The sequence below is a fragment of the Phaethon lepturus genome, unplaced genomic scaffold, assembly GCF_000687285.1.
Source record: "Phaethon lepturus isolate BGI_N335 unplaced genomic scaffold, ASM68728v1 scaffold3328, whole genome shotgun sequence".
Taxonomy (NCBI): domain Eukaryota; kingdom Metazoa; phylum Chordata; class Aves; order Phaethontiformes; family Phaethontidae; genus Phaethon; species Phaethon lepturus.
The window spans coordinates 83,594-100,421 of NW_010556736.1; the positions used below are offsets into that span (position 1 = coordinate 83,594).

General features: G+C 40.2%; 1 protein-coding gene across 1 annotated transcript in view; it reads right to left on the reverse strand.

Annotated features, from left to right (window-relative positions):
* Nucleotides 1-16,828, reverse strand: part of SPATA5 (spermatogenesis associated 5) — a 178,600-nt gene that overhangs the window by 79,533 nt on the left and 82,239 nt on the right. The window lies entirely within an intron of this gene.

Here is a 16,828-nt window from a genome sequence, read left to right on the forward strand (position 1 = left end):
CTCCTATGAGGACAGGCTGGGAGAGTTGGGGTGGTTCAGCCTGGAGGAGAGAAGGCTCCAGGGAGACCTTATTGCAGCCTGCCAGGACTTAAAGGGGCCTTGCAAGAAAGGGGTGGACAGACTTTTTAGCAGGGCCTGTAGCAATAGGACAAGGTGTAACAGTTTTAAACTAAAAGAGGGCAGATTTCGACTAGATCTACGGAAGAAATTTTTCACTATGAGGGTAGTGAACCACTGGCACAGGTTGCCCAGAGAGGTGGTAGATGCTCCATCCCTGGAAACCTTCCAGGTCAGGTTGGATGGAGCTCTGAGCAACCTGATCTAGTGAAGATGTCCCTGCTCACTGCAGGGGGGGTTGGACCTTTAAAGGTTCCTTCCAACCCAAATTATTCTATGATTCCCCAGAACACAATGTTTAGATAGCTGCAAAAGAGGCAATTGTAAAATTCTAACCCAATTAGTTCAGATATGTATTTTACGATAGTTCAGAAGTATTTCTTGATATTAAGGTATTGAATACGTATCTTTAAGAAAACCAAAAGGAAAAAAAGCAGATAGTAAAATTAGCTAACTAAATAAATAACAGTAGAAGGTGCAGTAGTTGAGGAGATTCTTACGAAATAGCTGCAATAATAAGTTTGCAGCTAACACCTAATTAATACTTCTACTTTTTTTTTTCTTGTGAACTTCAACATGGCACCAAACCATGTTTGAATTACAACCCACTGCCATTTAGGTGGGCTTTCATCCTGGTAAGCTGTACAGCAGATACAAAGCCCATGTGAGGATTTCACTTCACTATGAATTAGTGTCTAACATTGAGAACGCCTTTCATCATCGGCTTGTATTGCCTTCAGGTGCCTATAAATTCCTCTCAGACTTTATGTAGCACTTGTCTATCAGACCATGTCATCAATTTTACTGCAGGCAAGAGGCAGACACACCTCTTCCTGAGACACAGACAACACAACAATTACCACAGCCACTCTTGCATTATCATTTCATATCAGCTCATTGCCAACTGCTAATCAGCCATGACTCGCTATGGAAAACACATCGCACTTTGCAGGCTCTCTTTCTATCACTGGCACTGAGCGCCGTAAGGCTACTATGGTCTCATCACCACCAAGTGTACAACTCTGATGCCACCACTGAATACGTTCATGTGGCAACCATGCCAGTTCCTCTCTCTCCTTTCACTAATATACAATGATAAACAAACTATATTCCAAGAGATCTTTTCTTTTATTATGACTTCATTATTTGTGTATAGCCTTTTTATTGACTATGCCAAGCTTACGTGAAAAAAAAACAAGCATTACATGCTATCTGAACAGAAATGAATAGCTAACAAATATTTATAACAATAGGGACTTCCAACTTTTTTAAACTAAGTCTGTGCTGCACTTGCTTGTAAAATAAGTTCTTTTGTTAAAGAAGAACTGACTGAAATTATGCCTTCTCTTTTGAATGTTAAAAAAAAAAATACATGAACACAGCTATCCCTCCAGGCACAAGGCAACTCAAGAGATGGAATAGGGAGTGCTTAATGTTGGTCACCAACTTACTCTTGCGTATGGTCAAGAGAAATCTAAAGCTGTAACCGTCACCTTATAGCTGTTTTGTTAAATGTGCTGGTGCTCAGCTCACTAGCTGGTATGAATGGTTGTTCATTCATACCACCTCTGCCACCAGTCAGCTGTGAGATTCCTCACTTAGACACAACGATCAAAGAAGAGGGATCAACCAAAGTGTTGTCTACCTGAAGATACCATCCTCCATCTAAATTCACACTGGAAGGCCTAATTCTGATCCCAGTTAAAATCTGTATTTCCACTGATAAACAATCACTCAGGTCCTAGACCTGAACCCTAAATTTAACACTGTGCACACAGACATATTCCAGATAAAGATGCGTATTTTTTAGTTTAACTTCCATTACTGGTGAAAGCAATTGCAGTAGGGCAAAAGCATAGATAAAATTAAACCAGTAGCCCTCTGCCAGAATGAAAGCCTAAATATAGGGGATTATAAAGACAAACCTTCCCATATATTTAAAACCTGAAATGTGTCCTGTACAAGGTAGGAAGCAGTCTCCTCAAATTAATTTTCAGACTCATTAGCAGAGTTGAGTGAGGAAGGCAGAGACCTGAAGAAAAGGATTAATTTCTCAGGGGTGCTATTTTACATTTTTCAGGATTTAAATTCAATTTATCTGAAGAATGTTTCCCCCAAAAAGGGACAATGAGAACAAAGGCACATTCCTGTGCAGAGCCCAAAAACACTTCTGACAGGCTGCAAGACTCAAACCTCAGGTGTCAGCAGCAGGTCCAGATCTTAACTAGCTGACAAAAGTACAGACAAACAATGAAAAACCATTGGAGTTTCCAAGTGTCTGCAAAGTTCCCTCCCTTCCTCTGAAGCACGGTGATTGACCTCGTCAATCCTAAACCACTGCAATTAATCCCAGGCGAAATGAGTTCAGTTAAACCACGTTTATGGCTCAAGTTATGATGCTTGCTTTGGCACAGGAGAAGAGCCCACGCATAATTCAGTTACTTCATCTCAGCAGCAACTCCTAGCTTTCCTAGGGGTAGGAAAAGTCACGCAACCTGGTAACTCCATGGCTTGTGACCGTCAATCCATACTTTTATTGCATACGCTATCGTATTGCTGTAGTCATGAGATGCAGCTCATTTGTGCTGCCAAGCACCTTTTTTCTGTATCATGTAGAAGTATTTCAGGAACCTAGTTCTATGCAGTCTACTGCTCTCTCACATTTTCTACTTCTCTCTCATGTTTTAGGAGCAACTGTGTCCCCTGCAGAGGTGGAACATCTTGCTGCTTTTTTACCTCCTGAAGAGCACATCCCAGCAGCTACTCCTCTCCAGGTCCCCACTGTATGAGGGAACAAACGCACACTATCCAATTATCCTTATGAAAGAACTCCGTCTTCAAACTGTTAAATCTCATCCAAATGTGTATTTTGCTTGTCATTCCTTTCATTCTGTTTTCATAGGAAGGAAGTAATGATAAACAAATTACTGCACAAAAGCACATGAGCTCTGGCAGGCAGTTTCAAAGCTATTGACAAAAAACAGTCTATTCACTGCAAGCATCCTACTTTTACAATCTCTCTGATCAGGCTGCTGAGGAGTAATTCAATAGTTCCCAATGGAAAAGCACCTATGGGCGCGTTTCATTTCCAGAGACAATGGTTTGCCATGTGGAGCTTTTCTCTACCTCCATCCCTCTATTCCCCCTGCTTTTTTTTCTTTTCTTTTTTTTTTTTTTTTTAAGATCAGAATAATTTGCTCTGAAATACTACAGTAATATCTCACTTCCACAAAACCTGAGAGAAAGGAGAAAAAGGGGGGAGGGAGGAGGAGTGAGGAGAAGGGAGGAAGGGGGAAAAAACTGGGGGAGGGGGAGAAGCTTTTCAGTAAAGCTGGGACCTTACTAAGTACGACTTAAATTGGGACAGGTGGCTTCCCACAGTCAAGCCCACATTATGTGGACTACATATGGTAGTGAATGTCAGAAAATATCCTGTATTGTAATTTGTTAATCAAGTCAAAGAGAGTAAGGTCTAATGCAGGACTCTACATTGGAGTATTTCTAAACTGTTTCTAGAGTAACAGGCTAAATACAGCAGACCATGCAATAAATGCTGAGTTCACAGCAATTCACACGCTACCTGAAGCCTGAGTCCCTGGCACTAGCAAGTTAATTTGTTCTCTGCTCTTCAAACTATGACAAGGCTTTTCATACATGAGCCACCAGGCACATAAAAAGAGCATGTGAAAACATGTTTCTAGCCATAGCTTGTTCTCTTCTTGGCTCTCCAGGACACATTCTCTGAAAGGTGTTCCTGAGCCCTTTCAGAGTGACAAGCATTCTGCACCAAGTGAGCCTCACCTCTCCAGAGAGTTTGCTACCACAGACTGCAGGTTCGGCGATGGGGATGGGCAAGGCAGAAAAGGGTGAAAAGGTGAGTGAATACAATTGAAAAAGAATTGTAGCCGTACCAAGGCCACCGCATTCCCACCAACCTGGCCATCTTCATAGTGTGTCAGAGTTATAAACACTGAAGAGGTAAGAGGCAATTTTCTAAAATGTCATGCTAAAAAGCAGAATTTTTGGAGGGGAATTGGGCATAATTTTGAAGTTGTCTTCCTTCCCATAATCATCAGAGATCACCAGTGAGAGTCTAAAACTTGGAAAGGAGCAGGCGTATTCTTTCTTTCTTCCCCTTTGACCATTAATGAAAACTGATTTGAATTTGGGGGTTAACATTAATCTACTGCCTCTTACAACAGAAGCGCTCCTTTAAAAAAAGAAGTTATTGCCTGCAGATTTTCTACTCAAAGCACATTAGCTTGATGCTTCCTACTAAATCGACACAAATAAACCACTAATGTCAACATCTGAGTATCGACCATTAGGCTTTATACTTCGTGTTTACAATTTACCAAAACTAAGCAGTTAAAAACCTTCATATTCTAAGCATAAAGACTAAAAACGTAATACTTGAAAATTTAGATCATGGTTCTAAACCTACGATGATGTAGTACGTTCAGAGGAGTGGTGGTTATGGAGGCATTACCACAGCATTACTTGTGGGATTTTAGACAATTTTATGTGGATGGAAACCTGTGTTGGCTGTATAGTATTTGTCAGAGCAAACACGGGATATGGGCCTGAAAAATGACCTTTGTTCAACTACACATGTAGAAATCCTGAAGAGAGAAGAAACTCCCTTTTGTTTTTTAATATCAACAGTTTTATAGCATGGTAGAATTACAATACCATAATCTGACATTTCGAAGTACAGAACAGTCTGCACAATCTCAGGAATTATTTCCTTTCTACAAGTAACATTACGTGAGAAGTCAGGTGTGTATTGGAAGGGTGTGGGTGATTAGAACTCATTAAACTCAACAGACAATGTGAGCAACTCCATTAGAAAAAGATACGATTGGAAAGAATTACCATTGACAAAGAAATTACTATCTTCTTTGATTTCTTTTCCTTCCCTTCTTTTTTTTAGGCAACATATAATAATCAACTTGCAATTTCCATAAAGCAAGTAACTCTCAAAAAACCTGAATTCTGAACATCCTAAAGATACACATCCCCATGAGCAAATATTTTTCAGGCTTCCCTTGAAAACTATCTCACAAAATACTGGGTATTCTTTATTTTATCCAGTACTTTTTAAATTGAAAAGATTAAAGACATTTCACCGTACTGACAGCCTCATCTGCTGCCTCCATGACCAGTAAGCAAATAGAGCTACTAGCTCATAATTCAGTCATAACACTAAGTTTTAGGCCAATTCAGAGGCAGCTGACACCAGCTTGGGGCTTACCACCTCTTATGCCACAGGAGCTTTAACTTGCAATTGCATCAATGAGATAGCTTTTCAGTTCAGCACACAGTTCACTTAGCTTTCTCTTCTCCAAATCCTCCAAACCACAAATCCAGGGGATCAATCCAGAATTATTCTTCTACAGAATGGCACAAACCAGTGTTATGGTACAAATCCAAAAATGAGCAGAATGAAGAGTTTTCTTTCCCTTATCTCCAGACACTGCCCAAAAAACCAAGAAGCAGAGCTCAGCCCTTCAGAATGTAAAATATATACACTGGTTCAGTTGAGCTTCAGAAGTTCAGGTCTGAGAACCCAGAGGTTAATATTTCTATTAACACCTATGACTGCCACAAGTAGGAAAACTGGAAATATAATGCAGGACCAGAAAGAAATTAGCCCCATCATTTTATGCTCTGATCAATAGGAGATGGCCTACTACTATGAGTACTGCACTTGGAATAAATGATGCCCTTCTGAAATTAAAAGAAGGTATCAGTAATACCTCATTAAAAATGTAGAAAACCGATAGACAGAGTGGTTGAAATAGTACTAGACACAATGCTAGGGACTCCTAATATAATGAAGTGTGACACAGGATAAAACATGGCACATGGCAAAATTATATTATCTATTAATGGAAATATCAACATTTGCCCTTTTGAACTTTCTCTTTCCCAAAAAAAAGTTTTGAAACCTATGTTGACAGCAGAGGTGGCGATACTCCAACGTATCACACCACTATCGATCACTGGATTCCTGGGAACACAGGACTAGCAGGCCCTCAGGATTGCTGTTTCTTTGATCTTGAAGTCACACACGATTTTCTGAAAAATGGTTTCACTTGATATGGGTCTCTCTCTTCACATTAGCTAAACCAGACCTGTGACTTCATTACTAGAAGAAAAAGTAATTTTCTTCATGCCACACTGTTTTCAGATTGATTTTTATACCCACTGCTCAGAAATCAAAAGTTCAGAGCTCTCACAATCCCCTTTGTCTTTGCTCTCCAAACATGCACGGACATACACACCATTAGAGGACTTTCTGCACTTTTGCAGCTTTTCTTTGTTTCAACAACAATCTGGATGGAGAAAAAACAAAGCCCCCTCCTTCTTCCTCACCAACCCGCAATGATCTGCTTTTAATCACAACTAACATTTAAAACAGACATTAGAAAGGAGAGGCTACCCCTTTATAATTACGGAGCTTGATAATTACCTGGTGACTTGTAACAGACCCATTCTCAATGCATCTTCCTTCCTCTCTCCCTTGATAATGTAATCTAATCTCTTGGCTATGCTTTCATCTGGCATCCAGTGCTTTTTGTTTATCAAAAAACAATCTTTTCTTAGGTAATGACAGAACAAAGGCAAGGAAGAGCAACTATGGTAATACTACAGCACTTACCACTTCAAAAGTAACCGAATCGGTATAATTTACATCGCCTATGTGCTTTTTTCTTCTTTTAAATCTAGTATTATCTCCTGCATGCGAGACCGTGACCTACCTTCACCCTTTTACGGGACTCTCTATATATTTACACATTACAGAAGCTATTGTGCAAATGTCAACAGAGGAAGTCAAAACTAAAAACATGGATCCCAAATACAGAAAGCCGAGATAGTCCATATCTGTCTTCATATTTAAAAGCACAGGCATTTTCTGTGAGAAGAAAATCACGTGTTTTATGTTGCTGGACTATCACAAACTCTTAGCAGTAATGTGTAATGACTTTTTTTTTTTTAAACACACGTTTTATTCTTTCAATAGCATATTCAGAAATCCTGATAAGACTCTAAACACGAGTTAAAGTTCTCAAACTTCTTATGCCTCAAAATGGAAGAGAGGTCACATTGCAGAAGTTCTGCTTTGGATTTTCTGGGGCCAATGATCCTGTTTCCTAAAGATGTTTGTACTCTGTATTCCCTATGTGCCTTAACTTTCAGTAGTTCCCAACATCCACAAATCGGAACAGGATGATCTCTGCAACATCCCACATGTGCTATGTTCAAGACACAATTCTGATGTAACGAAGAACTGAGGCCCCAAACCCCTAATATTTTGACAGTGTACCACTACAAGGAGTATAAGTGGTAGCACAGTAATAAAAATAAACCTGCCGTCAGCGATTAGCAGCTGGATATCAAATCAGACAAACAGCTGGGTTCATCTGTCTACGTGGTATCTGTACATCCAAGATAGTGGTAATCCTTGAATCCCAAAGCTTGGTCACTGTTATCAGGTGTCTTTCACCACAAAAAATATAAAACAATTAAAAAGTAGATCTGGGTGAAGGAAGAGATAGATGAGTGAGGCATACAGATATATAGTACCACATTAATCTAAGCTTTAAGACTTTTGTATGAAAAGAAACTGAATACATGCATTATTATAAAAGAAAGCCCTTCAGTTATCAGAGTCACATCAGCAGAAGCCCTTCACAAAGGTGATGTGTAATACGCCTTGGCTGTGCTTGTATTTATGACCGATTACCAAAGCGTAATAGCTTTACAGTGCATGACACTGACCCAAACTAATATGGTTATTAAGATGATAATACACTTCTCCTGCTCAGTTTTCATGTGATTTAAACAGGTTTGTGGAGAAATTCCGTCTTTGTTACCGTAAGTTGAAACACACAGCTCTGACGATGCTCTCCAAAGATACAGCATAACCACCTACTTAAATAGGAATGGACCAATGAAGGACTGAGATTAGTAAGTCAAAAACCACATAAAAATGTGGGTGTGAGGATGCTGCCAAGTTGTGATTCTGTTTCAGTCTCTGACTGAAAACACTGTCCTGGGACAGGCAAATCAGGTCCACTCCAGAACTAAAGGTACAGGGAAAAGGTGTAACAGCACTGCAAGTCAAGTGTGGGATCAGTATATTCTTCCATAATTCATCAGGTAAGACAACCATTCCACAAAGCACTGAGTTACCTAATGACACTAAGTTAACCAACATTATTAGAAAAAAAAAAAAAAGAGAGGAAAAAAAGGCTCACAAGTTTTTCCTGAGAACTCTTTGCTTACTTAGTGAAGTCAAAAGAAAACAAATCAAAAAAAGTTGTGTAAAAAGTAATTATTATCCTTCATCACAATATGATTTCAGAGGCCTTTATAATAATGGTCTTTGCAGACATTGACATAGTTATAAGGAAGCTCATAAAGACGAGCCAAAAAGAGTTATCAAAGCTTTGCTGACACAACAGAAAACTGTTCTGATTTTCCAGAAAGAGGAAAGGCCTCAGGACCTAGTTATCCAACTAAATTAATACTTAAAAAAAAAAAAACAAACCTCAGAGAATGTATTTTTCATTGACAGTAATTTTTTGCAAAAACTCAAAGCACTTCAGATAGGAATGCATAATAAAACATTTTTTAAAAGCTACTTCTGTGATAAAACATCCGTTACAAAGCCATTTCTCCAGCACATAAAGAGCGAGCTATAAAACTACGAGCCGATTTCTTTAATGCCAGCGCTTAACCCGAGAGCTTTTACTGCCTCAAAGACATTACGCCTCTGGCGATCTTGCGAGAAAGTAGGGCACTTCGCTTCCCCTCCGCTGCTCCCCCCATGCGCAAAGGAAGTTGTTATGACATAGAACAGGTGTAGAGCTTTGACTCAACAGCCACGCACGACTTCCCATTATATACCTATCACTTATGGGACCGCTTATACTGTCTTCTGCCACGAGCTTAGGCTGGAGGTGAAAGAAGCCCTGCCACATCCTATCAGTCCTGCGGCATGCACACAAAACCTGTCTCTCTGCATTTGTTACGTGAAGAGACCCTCTATGTGCTGTCCCTCCCCATGTGTTCCTGCTACTGCTTTAGGGAAAGAACAAGAAAAAAAAAAGGAAAAAATTTAAGAGAGCACTCTGAGAGGCATTTAAATAAACAGAATAGAGCCTAGCCAAAGGAAAACTTTCATCAGCATGCTAACCGTTTAATTTCCTCCCAATTACTTGTGTAACACCAGTGAATAAATTAGATGGATTTAGGTTGTTTCTAATGGTATTTTATTTTTAAGTGGTTATACTACTCTACCACGACAGCAGCAACAGTGCTGTAATTGGGCCTGAACAGCTTTTGCACCTGAATCTTTCAGTAAAATCCTCTCACAGCAATTCCACTTATATCCCCCTGGCAAAATACTGGGTCATGAGAAGATACCCAGGGTAACTCACAAGTTAATTCAGGTACCGGTCTTACAGTTTAATTAATTACTGCAACTCTCAGACTAAATATAGACCCATTTCTCCACACCGTGTGAAGAGCAACACTACTGGTGTTGACACCGTACTGATACCTGGTCTGGCTCATTCAGATCCAGTTTCTCTCTGTGCAGCCCAACGTCAGGTCAGACAAACACATTTTTTTGACCTGCTTTTAAGTCAGCTGGTTCTCCAATTGAGAAGTGCCTCTCAAACTAGTGCAGACAACAAAATAGTTTCTGCAAGAAGCACTGCCAACCCATCTGTGTCTCAAAAATGCTGTAATTGGTAAGTATTTCCCTGTTGTCCGGTGCACTCTGGTTGCTACCAATAAAAAGCTAAATTCTGGAGCAGTTGCAAGTGTTAAAATACTTCGCACCTGGTTTTGCATCTAAAACTGTGGCGTTTTAGCAGTGCCAGCTTTAGTTCAGTCTTGGGTGGAGCTGATGAGGGTGGGGAAGGCGGGATGCGCTCTGCAAGGTCTCCTCAGCTGCAGAGTCAGAGGGGAGGGAAGAGGAGAAGAACCCAAAGCACGCTTTCAGCTCCCTTCCATAATTCTGTAATTAAGAAAAATCTCTTAATTATGAAACAATTTCCACAAATGTCACCTATCCAGCAAATTACCGCTACTCCTCGCAAACTATACGACTGCCAGTAATTCTTGGCAAGCAACGGTTAACAAAACCTGCAATACTTATTGGATAGCTCTTGTAAAAATGACAAATGGTGAGTGAATCATAGCTTTATTAGCCACTGATTACCCCAGTCTATAAGAAAACTGCCATGATTAACCTTCCCATTGCTGTTTCCCACCTTTCTGACCTTTTGTAATAAAATCTTAGCGCAGTTACTACTTCTATTTTACTATAGAAGAGTCATGCGATGATTTTACTACAAGAGAACATTTATCAGCTGAAGTGTGTGTTTTAAAAAATTAAAATTGGGGTTATTTTCTCAGTTTTCTAAGAAACTACTGTAACCTTTCCTGAATAAGGAAAGGTTATTTTAACCTCCAAAGGCTTTTGTTCCTTTTTCTCCCAAAAATTGTCTGGAGCCAGACAACACAAGGCTGCTGTGCCCTCCGCTGGAATGGAAGGGGGGGATGACAGGAGAGGGGTGCCTGTTTACAATTACTCCATTCCTGTTTTTAATGAATCTTTCTGAATGGCCACTAAGTGCTGGTTTTGTTCTTTGGAACAAGAGAGCTATTACTGGAGGACTAAAAAAGGAAGGAAAAGGGAAAGCAAACGGAAAGCTGCCAAACTCAAAGGAGTTTCAAACATTTCAGCTGTATGTCCCGGAGGTAATCTGCTCCGCAGGCACAAGACTGTCCCTACACATTCGCGTCTCTTTTCTTCCTCTTCCTTGACATGCCGAAAATGAAACAGCTGAGATAAGGGGGAACAAGAGAACATCAGAACCAAAGTAAAAATTCTCAGATACCTACTATAATACGAAGAATTACATTATTCAAAATTGGGTAACTAAAACTTAATCACTGTCTACGTTTGGCTACCACTGCCACTTGCAAGCAAGCCTTCCAGAACCACATAAGCAGTCAACTGCAAGAGGAAGGGATGGGTCATGTTTGTCTTGCACCATCACCTGTCCTCCCTGCACACCATCTGATACTCAAGAATCTCATCTGCCATTCCAGATAGCTACCCCTAAGACATAAAAAAACAAAGAGCAAAATCCCCATTCTGTCTCCCTGCTGCACATACACACTTCCCCTCCTCCTTGCAGGGGCCAGAACTTCAGAAATTGTACTGTTAAATACAATAATCCTGTATCCCTGCCCCAGGGATTTAAACTGAAGGACCAACAACTTGCAAACCACCACCGGCAACCTTGAGAGCCTTCACTGTGGATCTCGAGTATTTCACTGAGGAACCTGGCTTTCTGGGACCTACTTAGTCCAGCAACCTGATAAAGCAGAAAAGGTATTTTAGATTTTGTTCTTACTGTGTCTTAGTTGAATACTGTCCTTTTTTACAAGCACAGGGAGGAGTATATTGCATGATTAACCAAAAAGTATCATAACAATAACTAATACATTTTCCTTCAACAAAGTTGTTTCAAAAAATGATATGGTACAGACATACAAAAATGGTGCTACATGGTTTGTTTTGTGGGGTGTGGTTTAAATACTCTATTGACAAACATTTAGAGAAACCTCCTTACAGCCTCAGAGTTTGAGTAATGTAGCCATGCCAAATTTATGCCAGTGAAACCATCATGCACCTCAGCAAATTACCAAGTTTTTCTATATGCATAACTGAACACGTCACTACTCCACTTCATTGAAAATGTTGCTTAGCAGAAAATAGCTTTCCTCTAATTCTCAGGAAAAATGTGCAATGCTGTATGACTTGCTATATGGCAGCCCTTTTAAAAAGCTGGCTTTGGGTGGACAGTTTCAATTAGTTAACTGTTCATCATTTATGACATTTGTTTATTTACAAAAGATACTGGACCTCAACGGTGTATGAAACTATCAAAGTTGCACAGGGGTGTTAAAACATCACAGCTGTGATCTCACATGCCTGTAGTACTGCTCCTTATTGCGCTATGTCCGATATCTTCAACAGCTGTCAAATAGATCTGGGCTTGTATAAACGTAAGTTGTACATGCCTATACTCTATAGAGGTATTTGTATCTAAAACAAACGTGTTAATATTCACCTGCTGCAGACAAGGCAAAGAGGGCAATAGCTCTGCATTGCTTTTCTACTTGCCCGTTCATACTCTACAGAAGTTTTTATTTTTGCCCCTGTTAATTGCCAGTGTGGTATTGCAGAAGAGGCAGCTCCAAAGCAGGAAAAGCAGGAAAGGAGAGAACATCACCCAATAAAACAACAATATTTTAAAGCGGGGGGACACGGGGGACGACACGACACAAAGAAGAAGGAAACAGAACAGGAGAAAGTAGTTTATTTTTTGGCTTTTTTTTTTTTTTACATTTAGAGAAGCAACAAATCTGCCAAAAAATTGCTTCAGTTTACCTTCACAGTAAGTGTTGAACACAGAAAAAAAAAAATTAAGGAAAAGATTTTTAAAAAAATGCAAGTATATTGGTATTTCTACTTCTGTGAGAAGCAGCAGTGCGAAAGAAAGTTTTCCTTGAACACAATTAATTGGCATGCACACATGGGATTCCTACCCTATAAAAGTGAAATAATATATATTATTTAGCATACCGATTAATCCCATGTGTTTTTGCTACAGCTCACCATGAAGGATTTGGCAATACTTCTGCAGCCAACATGATAAAAACAATAATAAAAATAAAATAGTAATAAAAAAGCTTGCAACAACGTATTCTCTCATAAAACATCGTATAAAGCAAGAAACTGCTCTAAAAAAAAAAAGAGCAGCCGTTATTATACAAAAACAGTACCTGCCTATTTTGACATCTCTTTTCACACATATCTTTGACAGAGAGGTTGTCGTCAGCTAAGAAACATTACCTGCGTACTTTCCATGTTCAAGCTGAACATGTACTTACAGACTTGGAACCACCATGACTCATTTGATGACACGAAGTTGCATTACCTTTACACTCTGTATGTGGCAACCACGTTTTGCCTTTCAGCTTCCCTCAATGGTGGCTGGAACACACATTTTCCCTGCAAGGCAGCTTATGACTTAAATCAAGATGGGTAAGTTACTACATGTTTACCACAGCAAATAAAGAAGGACATGCCACGCAGAGGAAGAGTTACCGCAATGCAGACGACCACCTTTGCATCTGTGTGTATATCAAAACCTTCAGTCTCCACTTGGTGAGGATCCTCCAAGCTCCAGGAAGCAGTGGATGACTAATATCGTCAATTATAAGGACTTACATTCATTTTAAAACACAGACAGTACAAGACACATTTATATAATATTTCTTCTTAAAATCTGTATAGCTTTATACCTGAATAAATAGAAAATCCATTGTGTAATCTGGCTAAGATGCTCATATCTGACACTGTATGGCAGTGATTGTTATGCGCTATTTCCCTCTTCTCTGATACTTTTTAAAATTCAGTTCTTTCATTAGCCATTTACTTAGCACTGTTAGCCACCACGTAGCCATTTATCAGCTCAACATAATTACGTCTTTCAGGTTACAAGTAGATATTTTCATTCCATCTTCTTTCCCATTCACTATGGTGTTCGCTTTTGCCTTCTTTCTACTCACATTCAGCCAAGATTAAAACTGTAACAATAAAAGACATGTTCAATTTGTTGTTGTACTCCTCAAATGATTTAGATAGCTGATCTCTGAACCTCCTCCACAGCACCGTATCAGCACCGGCCACATTGTTCCATTTGAGAGCATAACACCAAACTGTTTTTATATCATCCCTATACTGCTCAGCATATATCTTAACACTTTGTTTGTTTTTTGATTGTTGCTGCACTCAGAGCAGATATTTTCACTGGCATTGAGCCATCCATAAGTAATCCCTCAAACAAATACTTTGTGCTCCTGAAATCTCCGGCAGGACCCTATAACATACACACAAAGGAGAACAAAATAAGGTTGCAGCTGCCCACGCAAGTCTGGTAACTCCCAGCATCTGGCTTTACAACCCTAAAGTGTCTTTCATCAGATTCTCTCTATGTGTTTTTTGAAGCTTACAAGAAGAGCTATCTGCAAGGAAAACCAGAGAGTCTATCACGTGGCACACTGCTAAGAAAACGGCGACTTGGGGTCCTCACCTCCTATGGTGGGCAAGGACAGGTTTTTTTCTGTACTATGCCCAGCACAATATGGTCCTGGTCCGTCGCCAGGGCTCCCAGTAGCCATCCTGCATATACTAACATAAATAGCCAATCCACAGACCAGATCTTTCTATCTGGATGGAGAGAACAATTTGTGGTAGCAGGAGGATGTTATTCTGTACGTGGACCAGCCACTCGAAAGCCCTACCACAGATACGTAGCCTGTGGACTATACTTGCAAGGCAGCAGAGAAATTTTTTAAGACTTGGCTTCTTTTTCTGGCCCCTAAGGAGGAATGTGGTTCAGTGGTTACCAGCATCACAACCAAACACAGACTTCTCTGAACATCTGGGTGACTAAATGGATGCCATTTAAGAGCTCTGGTACAGTTACAATTAGACCTCCGCTTCTCCACAAGTATCTAATATGACCACAAGCAATATCTCAATCATGTCATTTGCAAACAGGGCGAGCGCTCCTTGCTTGCCTTCTGTGACACCGTGCCACCACGACCATGAACTGCAGAGAATTAACATTCACTCAAGAGACTAATTGGAGTGCTTTTTTTGGATGTGTTTACCCTTTTCTTTACCACAAAGGACAGTGGGGGGCTTCTGAATTCTCACCTCCTTCCTCTCCCCAAGCCCAAAGTCTAGCTTTGTGCTTCGCGAACAAAAGACAACATGGAAGACGAGACTGGAGCTAACGCACAGAAAGCAGTATCTTGTCCAGACTACCCAAAACACAGAGAAGATGTTTACAGAATTTTGTGATAAGTTGATTAAATTTGCTGAGCAAATATATTTTCCATGGCCAAATCTAGGTGAATCCTCCCAGGGAAAAAAATTCTCCTGTTTGGATTATCACCAATGCTCCAAAGATGAAGAGTCTGGAGTTTTTCAAAGACTTGATTTAATCTTGATAAATTATCCCCCCTCCCCTTTTTTTTTTAATTCTCAGAATTGGCTACAACAGTGCCCTGAAAACTTAAAGAAACAGGTCGTCCCAAAACAAAGAGCAAGCCCAGAATACTTCAGTTAGAGTGGTTAATGTCAGACATTATTTCCTTAGTGGTACCTATAGGTTTTGATACCACAGCAGTCAAAGAATGAGAAATTGAGGCTTTGGGGTTTCTTCCCTGTTTTAAGTACTTACACATACACACAAGTGGGGTTTTTGAGTTTTTTGTCTTTTTTTTTTGGCTTGGTTCACATTGTTCAGAGAAAAGGTACTGCTACATCAGCAAAAAATCTCCTCCTGTCAGAGGATGTTGCTGCTCCGCCAGAGCCTTCTGCCAGCTGAGCTAGAGAAACACAGCTCTTGGGGACACCAGCACCGTCACAACTGCACAAACCTTGTGAGCAGACCAGACACGAGCAGCATTTCAGGAAGGAGAAAGGCAAATCGAAATTAGTGCACAGGGGAGATTTATTGCCAAGTTACTCAAATTTCTGTGAATTCAAGTTTGTCTGTAATTTGCGTTACCTTGCACACAAGTGCAACGGTTGAATTTCTTTTCAGTTCAGGGCCTGCACATACAACATCGCTACTGCTAGTCTTTTGCCAGCTGACATTTCTCTAGGAAGCGTATCTTGTATGGAGATTAAAGAAAAAGCAGGCAACAAGGGTATCTGAAAAGGAAATTCCCCACATTTCCCCCCCCTCAGACTATAGAACAGGACAAAGATGATTTCAGGATTAAACGCACGGTATCTTTGGGGTGTCATTTACAGACCAGATGAAAACTGAAGTGAAACTGAGAGCACAAAAACAGGAGACTGTTTTTCACAGGATTTTCACAGAGATTTTAACTGGCAAATACGTATAGCTACAGCTAGCAGCTTAAATTCGAAGGAGAAAAAAAATATCCTCCTTGCAAATGCGTAGAAAAAGTAAACCAATAGCCTAGAACCCAACTGCATCTATGCAATGGAACACAAAAAGCCATTTCACATGTCCTAGAGAGCAGTTGTGTATGTACATCATATGGTAAAAACTAATTAAAAGGTAAAGAAAACAGAACCAGTGATACGGCCCTGTCTAAACACTGTCATGTCAAACAGCAATATACCTTCCCTAGCAACCTTTACACAACCTATTCTCTGTCTTTTATAGCCCATGCTTCTCTTCCTTTGCTTTCTCCTGCCACCAACATTTGGATATGCCCTACTGTCTCTCTGCCTCGTCTGCACGATGCAACGCTCCTGCAGCTGTAAGTGCAGTACTGAAAAACACAGCCGTAATGGCAACACCATCTTCCCACTGAAAGAAAAGAAAACAATTTCTATTTTCTTCCAATCTCTCTTTCCCCTTGGCTTGCCTTCTCGGTTCCTGGCATCTTTTCCCACTGACACACGACAGGGACTACTTCTTAGAGCATCTGTTTACATGGGCTGTTTAGATAGGATACTCACTGCTGCCACATGGCTGCATGGAGAATGCCAGGCAGCCACTGCACGCTGGCAAAAACCCTGCCTGTGCTCCCTCAGCAAAAAGCTGAAGAAGAGTAGCAAGGGAAG